General features: G+C 42.3%; 1 long non-coding RNA gene across 1 annotated transcript; it reads left to right on the forward strand.

Moving 5' to 3' along the window:
- Positions 1–2860: 2860 nt before the first annotated feature.
- Positions 2861–4733, forward strand: LOC109308204. Its single transcript, XR_002100537.1, has 2 exons — positions 2861–2937; positions 4648–4733. It is a non-coding gene; the product is annotated as an uncharacterized LOC109308204 (long non-coding RNA).
- The last annotated feature ends 4768 nt before the right edge of the window (positions 4734–9501 follow it).

Genomic DNA, 9501 nt, shown 5'->3' on the forward strand with positions numbered 1-9501 from the left:
GAGGAGATTCAGACTAGACATCAGGAGGCGCTACGAGGAGAGGCTATGGGACCTGAACCTGTTCAGCCTCCACAAGAGAAGGCTGAAGGGGGATCTAGTGGCCTGTTACAACTAGTCGGAGGGTACCAGCAGGCATGGGGGGAGTCCCTGTTCCTCCGAGCGCTACCAGGGGTGATTAGAAATACCAGTCACAAGCTGGCAGAGGGTAGATTTAGGCTAGATATCAGGAGGTGCTACTTCACAGTCAGGGTGTCTAGGATCTGGAACCAACTTCCAAGCGAAGTGGGGCTGGCTCCTGCCCTGGGGGTCTTTAAGAGGAGGCTGGATGTATACCTTGCTGGGGTCATTTGACCTCAGTACTCTTTCCTGCCATGGCAGGGGGTTGGACTTGATGATCTGCTCAGTCCCTTCCGACCCTACAAACTATGAAACTATGAAGACAATCCCCACACTTTAGCACCCTTGTGTCCCAGCCAGCCCCTGTCACTGTCTACACATGCATTTCATCACACTTAATTACTCCGTTGTAAGATAGTACTGTCTCTGACAGTATTATCTTATGGCAGAGTTAATTAATTTACTGTGCCCTAATACCAGTGCACATGTAGACAGTGATGCTTTACTGTGGAACTAACTAGTCTCCTCTGCAGTAAAACATGTGTAGATGCATCCAGTGGGTGTTTCTCCACATGCAGGGACATACGTTTGCAGTGCCAGAAAGGTAGCAGTAACAGATTTTGCCCCTGTGCTGCAAATTTGCAGTGCAGGGCACATTTTTAATGTACCAGGTATGCGGTTTGTGGTACTGCAAAGAGGTCCTCAGTGCTACAATCTGCACGTGCCAGCACATCTGGATCTGGCCGATATATTTAACACACAGATAAGAACACAGAATAAAAAGACAGCTCCTGCCTTGAGGAGATATGAAAGTATCTTTCTATTATGCTCTGATATTTTATAAACTTTTCAAACAGACTATTTTGAGCCAAATGAGGCTTATGTGGGCAATATGTCATAATATGCATGAATTATATTTGCAGGTTGCCTTATCTGTGTATAATCCCCCTTCATTTTTCCTACAGTGCCAGGACACCATCACCCACAAGAAATGTGCCTTGCTCCATTCATTCTTTTGTTTAACAAAGAGAAGTTTCCATCATCTGCAAGGTAAACTATAAAAACTCCCCATTAATGCTCTCTGAAGCAGCATTGAAAAGTGAGCTGCAATATTTCAGCAAAGGGCCCTTGCTTTGTACATTTCTATCACAGAGTCCTGAGGCACTAATGGTATCTTTACAAGAAAAAAAATAGTAGCTGACAACTCAAAGACATGCCTTATCTGAATGGTGTTATTGTAAAGAGAATAGACTTGTGAACAAAAGATGGAAATTACAGAAACGGGAATCGGATATCACAGGTCCAGAATAAGAATGGCTAATAGAATATGGGGCAAAAGACTCAAAGCCTGACTGACAGCTCAAAGGCAAGATGGGATTTCATACATTTTCTAAACATTGCTTCTGTGCTTTCTTCAAAGAAATTTTCAAATCCCAGCTGGTTTCTCTAATTAAAGGATAGTGAATGTTCTACATATGTGATGTGTGTGTTTATAGGTAGCAGATTGGTAGACTGTATGCAATTTTTAAATAGATCTGATTGAAGTGAGAAAAAGTTTGAGACTCTTTAGGTATATCAGTATATATTAGGTTGAAATTGAATGGTTAAGCAGTGAAGAAATTATTTGAGGGGATGGAGGGAAATGTGCATGAAAACAGATGGAAGTCTTAAAATCCGATTACAAGTAATCCTGCATAGTAGTTTAGGTTAACAAAGGTACCTTGCAACATCTTTTCCCCTATTACTTTTCTTCTATTACTTTCCTTCAAGGCCCAGTCTCTCAGAATAATGTTTTAGTATTCAAAGGTCCCAAAATTATTTTAACTACACATGCTCATAGTGGGGAATTCCTGTTTTGAGTGTTTTTATTCCTGCTGTATTCCTCTAATGAGCAATAGCAGAGGATGTGAGAGCAGCTATAATTGTCTGAGCAGGCACAAATGCATGGGAGGCAATATTTTACATGTCTGTTACTACAAATGAATAAGCTTGGTTGCAATTTTTTAAATTACAAGTCACCTTAAACTTTCTGGAGAGTCCATTAAATGAAGTGTGTCTTTTGCACTGGCCATGCTGTGTTTTGAAATCATAGTGGCTTTGTGTTATAGTGGCATAGTGGCTAATTGCTGCTTAGACTCCCTGGCAATTCTGTTGACTAGGTTTCTTCACTGGAAGTGAGAATGAGGACTGTAATATGGAGATGAACTATAGCAATAACAAACATGAGATGTAGAGCCCATAAACTACCACAGCATGATATGATCTATGTAGCAAGTGCCACCTTCTGGTGTCATGGTTAAGATTTACTTTGTGTGCCATGGTGTTTTATTAGTATGGGTCATATACTATCTCATTCTAGACTTCAAGAACAATACAACTGTAGATATAGTATCCTTTATGCCACAAGAACTCACCCAAGAAAGTTTGATAGAGTTGAAAGGAAGAGTAAATAATGATATAGAGAGAAAGGAAAATAGGGGATAAAAGCCAAGTAAGCAAAATAGGGGTAGCAGGTAGTTGTGTGATTGGTGGCAGGACTATACAGATTGAGAGATAAGAATACAGTGCTAGGAAATGAGGAAGCAGAACATGGGGAGAAATGAATACTGGAAATGCTCATGATTAGTACAGAACAAGTCCCTAAAAGCTTGAAGGGTCTGTATTAATTGGAGGAGTTACTGGAACTGTGTGAAAAATGGGAGGTGGAATTACATATTTCTTTGTCATTGCCTGTTTTGATACGGTGACAATCTACATATGCTGCAATCTGGAGATCTAGGACTTTGGGAGAGCGCTGGGAAGGGTTTTGCAATAGCAAAGGTGAGAGGAGATGGATGCTTTGATGGGGAATCCAGAAGAACTGGTGTTGAAGCTGTGAGCACAAGCACAGTGATATAGCAGTGGTGAAGGGAAAACTTAGAGAAGTTGAGGTCCACATCAAGAATGAGGAAAGATCATGGACAGTAGGGAGAAAAGAGAAAGGACCCTGATACCATAGCAATAGTTGCTTTAGAAGAACCTGTATGGATACAGATAGAAAAAGGTGAAAACAGATAAGGAAGGAACTGTCTCTTCGCCATAGTGAATAGCTACCTATTTTTCATGTGCAATCATCTCCCTTGTTTATAGCTTTTTTTTAATTTGCCTCTCTTGGCTAATTCTGAAATTTGCCATTCTATTATGTGACTCATGACTCATTGGGGGATAGTTTTTATACAGCTTATAGAAAAGGAACACAGGGTGTGTTTTAGAACCCTTCGAAGTCATAAGGCCAACTTTAAGCAGGTTGTCTGCAGGTAGAGTCCCCAATGATTTACATAATATTTGCATACACTTATGGCAGGAGGTGATTTAGTCCAGCATATCTAACCTATGCCTTTCTCATGTGAATCCAGTTCATATAATTAAATCAGTGCCTTTTTGGTTGTTCTGATGATAATATGAAATTCTGCTATATTTTAGCAAAAAATCTTGGGACCACAAATAAACCGTATAGTATAATAAAACCCAACTTTCAGGCAAACCCTCTTGTATATAAAATTGAATAGTACAAAGTGCCAAGGGCTTGTATTAGTACCATCCATTTTGTTAGCATTTTTCCAATTTATCTTGCGTTACTAACCCTCAGAGTACTATGCCTATTGTAAATATTTAAGCATTACTGTTGACATAAAGATAATACTGACAAATTGAGTTAACATTTCTGCTGAGGATTACTGACCATGTGTAGTGCAGGACAACTTTAACACCCACACCAAACCCTAGGCTCATGCCAAACTATGTTTAGTCTATAATACGCCAGTGTCCCTCAAATGAATTTTTAGCTTTGATTTACACAGAACATAAAACAACCTTTTTTGGATCAATTAATTGTTTGACTTTCTTAATACATTTCCATTTTAACTAGATTATGTTATCAAAGGAATAGTAATGGGTGCAAAATGTCAGTATCTATGTGTGTGTTTGCGCACATGCAGAGTGCCATAGCTCCTGCTTCATGTTAGTGTCCTGTTTGTTCTGATTTTAAGCACCTAAGATAGGTAGTTATTTATCTCTGCCTGCATCTGCTGTACAGCTAGGGGACTTATTTCAACTCTGTGAGCCTTTACAAAGTGTTTCTTTGTTTTCCAAATACAGAACTCCTGCAGCATTTTTTCTTTTGAGAAGCCACATACATAATAAAGATAACTAATTGAGGCTTAGGAAGGTTGGATTTACTCTGACATGTGCATACTGCATTTGGCATTTGCACTTGCAGTCAAGTTCTTCCAAAATTAAAGATGGTCAGTCTCTTTCCTCACCTTTAGCATATCTGTCTTAGCATACTTTTTATAATATATATGTTACTGATATAAACTGAAGGGGGTTCTATTGCATTATTATACATCCCCCATTTTCAGTTTTGCTAAAATTAAGAAGTGTACAATGAATATCTTTAGTTGTCTTGACTGAGACTATAGAAGGATTTATTTATGCTAAAAGATAGTCAGAGTCCTAAATACAAGTTAATTCCTGTTTCTTCTTTTCTAGTTCACCCCATATGGAGACAACAGTAACAGAAAGGGCTTGTCAGGACACAGTTATTACAGTTTGGTTAAAAACATCACTTTTATTTACCTCTCTATCAAATTCCCCACATGGCTTCAATATGTTGATACATTGCTGAAGTATGTCTTAGTGGGTGCGTCTACATGAAACGTTTGTTGCTTAGTAGCCTAATAACAGCCTAATAGCTGGTCAAAAACTGTGCTAATTCACTGCCATGCAGTAAGCATCACAAAAAAAGTGTGCACTGGTGCTACTGTGCAGTTAACCAAGTACTAAACTTAATCTGCAGTAAGTAGGGTGCATTAATGAACGTGTTGATGTGCTCACTATGAAGCAATCAGAGCAACCTATGTCTAGTAGTTTCTCTTCTGGTTTTGGTGGAACATATCTTCTACACAAACAGCACAGTCATTTATATGTCAATATCATTAATTTTAATACCCAATTATTTATCACTAGTATGTCTTTGAGATTTACAGGTCAGCATCATTATCCCTATTTTACAGATGAGGAAACTAGGTACAGAGAGATGAAGCAACTTGTCAAAGGTAACTCAGCAGGCCAGGGACAGAGTAGGAAGAGAACACAGGTCTGAGTCTAAGTTGGTGCTCCATCTCCAAGGCTATCCCCTGAATAAAATACATTTTGACATGCAAAACCAGTGAGGTGTCCATGGTAGGGATTGGGCTACAACCTGTATGTGTTCATCAGGCTTTTTTCTGAAGTTTCTTTGCAGATCAGATGGTGATGAAGAGGTGGGCAGAGATGGTGTCTGCAACATTCAAAAGAAATTACCTATGTTTGCAAAAATGGATTTTTAAGTAGAAGCTGTGTTTTTTTTACTGCCTCTAAAGTGATGGTTGATCCAAAGATTATTACTCTTTTCTTCAGTAGTCATGCAAAACTTGGCTATTTCTGAGCTAGACCATTGTATTGCACTTCACTTAGCTTGTCCACAGGAGATTACCTGGAAGCTTATATTAAAATGCAGTTGACCACTTTTAAGTTAACTGAATAATTACTGGCACATAATGCTAATAGTTAAGGCTTATTATGAGCTTTTAAAGTGCAGTTTCACACAAAGCTGCTAATTTATAGTCATGAGTAGTCTGGGACTCATGTAGCTGAAATATCTCCTTTCACTTTTTAGAGCAATTACCATCAGGTTTGATGCCTCCATAGATTTGAGCTCTCTACGATCCACAGTAGATTTTTCCAGTAGCTTGCCTGATGTTTGAAACTGGTTGAAACTGGTTTTCCTTGGCTGGCCACTGGCATCTGAGTTTGGCAGTTTTCAGAAAGTTATGTAAAGGCATGTTGACATAGTCTGACATTTGATTAGGATGTTCTGTTATTCCTCAGTTGCATATAACACTTCTTTACTGTCCAGGGTTGTTTTTTCTTTATTTGTACTACAACAGTTGATATCCAAGTTTCATTGCAATAAAAGCTGTATTTGCATATAGAAAATCTGTCAAAATTATTAGGGTATAATAGCTTGTGGTTCAGGCTCAAACACATGGGGTGAGGAGAGATCGGGGAGAGTAGAAAAAGCTCAGGTATCTATTAAGGCCAAAGAGAGCTGTACTGTGTCCTTGGAGAGCTTGCAGCAGATTAGTGAAAGAATGACACATAAATCATAGCCCTCCTGAGTTCTGGCCCAGTTCCTTAACTGGTAGATCATCACATTAGGATTGGTATTAATTGTATAAAATATTGTTCCTGTATTTTAACTCTGAATTTCTACCAAATAAATGCTTTCAAAATAAGCTGTTATACATCTCTGTGGATATCCTAAGCATTGCTATTTGCAGGTGGACAGGGACTGGAGGGTAGCTAGCCTTGATTTATTATAAGTGGATCAGCTACATTTAACAAGGGCAGAAGCCTACCTGGGCTTTATAGAGCTGACCCAGGCTGTAGTGCAAGAACCTTCCAAATGCCCTTGTGGACAAGTTCAAGCCACATCCCACATTGTTGACTTTTGTCCATTTACTGTGCTACCTGGTAGCCTTCAAGCTCTTCACACTGGTGATGACATCACCTTAAGATGGCTGAAACAATATGCCAAAACAGCATATGCTAAATAAATAAATACTGAGTCTGTGCTTACCGTTGCTGCAGGGGAGTTGGGGATCACCAGTGAGGGTAAGTGCAGGCAGATGGCTGCTCTAGGAGGGGCAGACTTGCTGCCTGTGGCAGGAGGCTGGGTTGCAAAGTACAGCCCCTGATGCAGACAGTGATTACTCCATTTTCTAGATATGAGATTCTGCTAAGATGTAAAATATGACTAAAATAGAGCTCTCCCAGGACATTTCTCAAGGATTTGCAACTTTCTTCCAGTCTCTGTTGTAAACGAATCATTCATTACTATTTCTAAAAATGCAAAAAGCTTATATGTATTTTCACACAGTACTAAATGAAAATTCCAAGTACCCCTGACCTTTTTTTCTGCATACACGTTTAGGTGTGGTCATATGGAGCGCACCACGATTTGATTCTCCATCCAACACAAATATTTAGATTTTTTTTGTATTGTCTTAGTTTTTCCTCAAAATAATCACATATTTACAATGTAGGTTGTGATATGAACTGTCTGTGGTCACTTTCAGTTTATGGAAAACAGAGGAAGGATGAAAATTAATTGGGAAGGAAATAATTCTTCTAACATTTGAGAGAATCCAAAGAGTAACCCAGCTGCACATCTTTAGCTTAAACTAAGCAAATGATTTTTTCTGTTTCTCTTAGAATAATTCTGTCTTCTTAATTCAGATTGTAAATGGCTATAATTTTAAAGCAATACTTGGAGGTAAAGAGAAATGAGACCCCATGATAAACCATACATTTTAATATTAGTGAGCATACTACCAGTTCAGAAGCCAACAAAAGATTGCAAGCAGGTATAAACCAGACCCTACTCTTGAATGTCAATAGTACATGTTTGGTAGGGATAGTGTATGCCAAACAGCTTAGGATCATGTCCTGGATTAAGATGAGCGGCTGCGTATGTGCATTACCATTGGTGATGCATAGGGGTGCATGCAGGTGCACATGTACCTACTGAGATTGGCGATACACCTCCTGCGATTGGCTGCCGCTGATGCTGCTGGTGGTGCCTCCGGGCAGTTGCCACTTATCACTCCCCCCATTACTGCTAGCACCACTGGTGGCATCTGCGGGTGGTTGCTGACCACTGGTCAGCACTCACAACCCCCTGCCGCCACCTCCCCCACCGCCTGTGGCCAGTTGCCATGCCCCCGCAGCCTCCTGGGGCACGCATCGTTCATGCACATTACAAAGGTATCAAATTTTGTTTCCAACTGAATATGTAACTAAAAATAGAGAAATGAGCAAAACACAGGTGGAATACGAAGTTTGTGCAGAATGAATAGAGAATTAAAAAGCAGATGCTGTACTACGTGGCTTGCCAAACACATACATTATGACTTTTGCCTGTAGGGGTGGAGTTGATGTGTAGACCCACCTGTCACAGGAGCACTGAGGTGCCCTGCTCCTAAAAAGTGGAGAAGTGGAGCTGCCAATCTCCAAGGGCAGCTCAGGTGCCGGTTGCTGCAGCAACCGGGAGGGCTATGTGACCGGAAGGGGGCAGGGCCGGCCCTTTACAAACAGCCCAGGCCGGAGCCCAGAAAGCAGTTCCCTTCTGGCTGCTGCAGGAGCAGGAGCTCTGCGGGGAAGCTGAGCAGCCTGAGTCGATGGTCGCAGCTTGACCACCCTGACCAGCTGCAGTGATGCAGGCAACTGTAACCCTATGAGAGACCATGACTAAGGAGCCGAGTGAGTGCAAGCTTTGTGTTATAAGCCGGTAGGCTTCTTGTTTGTGTTGCAGCCGCTTGGCTCATGGTTTTGTTATGGTTATACTGGAGGACCGGGTGAGGCTGTAGGGGAGTGAGGAGGCCTCACGGGAGCTCCCCAGTGATTTGGGGGGTTCCCGGTGCCCTGTGTGGGCAGACGAGTGGTGCCTGGGACGGCACAGCTGGTCAGTGCCAAGGCGGCACAGCGGGTAGCTCTGTGTGGGCAATAATGAGAGGCCCGAGCAGGGTACAGGAACCCGCCCAAAGATCGTAGCACCAGGACGAAGCCTGTAGGGACTCGTGTTGGGCTCCAGGTGTGGGAGCTACGCGGATAAAAGCCTAGGGTGGGTGCTGTAAAGGTGACTAGCCTGACGAGGGCGAGTCAGTTGCTATAGAGAGCCCGGAGAAGGTGCTGAGAAGCCGTGGGTGCGGGCACGTGTAGAAGAGAGGCCCCAGGCGGGGCACGTGTAATAAGAAACAACCCCAAGAGGGGCATAGATTATTGACAGTTGCCCCAAGAGGGGTGTGGGCCTAGAAGATGTTCCGGAGGGTTTCCAGGATAACAGGAACCCCAAAGAACCGAAGGGGCCAGGTAAGTCTCCGGCCGCCTGAGCCTATCTGGATATTTATTATTGCAGGACCCAGAGGGGCCAGGTAAGGCTTAGGTCGCCTGAGCCTAAGTGGATAAGTAGTGTTGACAGGAACCTGGAGGGACCAGGCAAGGCTTAGGCCGCCGACCCCTAGTGAGGCAATAGAACCAGACGGTGGTCCAGGCGGCCAGGTATGGCTACGGGCAACCTGAGTCCCAACTGGGGATAGGATTTGGATTGTTGACAGGAACCCAAAGGGGCCAGGAAAGGATTAGGCCAATGACCCCAGTGGGAAGAACATCCCTAGGGAGCCCGATTGGGCTAATCAGGATTTCATAGATTTCATAGACATTAGGGCTCGAAGGGACCTCGGGAGATCATCGAGTCCAGCCCCCTGCCCAAAGGGCAGGAAGTCAGCTGTGGTCATAGGATCC

Source organism: Crocodylus porosus, unplaced genomic scaffold (genome assembly GCF_001723895.1).
Source record: "Crocodylus porosus isolate Cpor-Errol unplaced genomic scaffold, CroPor_comp1, whole genome shotgun sequence".
Taxonomy (NCBI): domain Eukaryota; kingdom Metazoa; phylum Chordata; order Crocodylia; family Crocodylidae; genus Crocodylus; species Crocodylus porosus.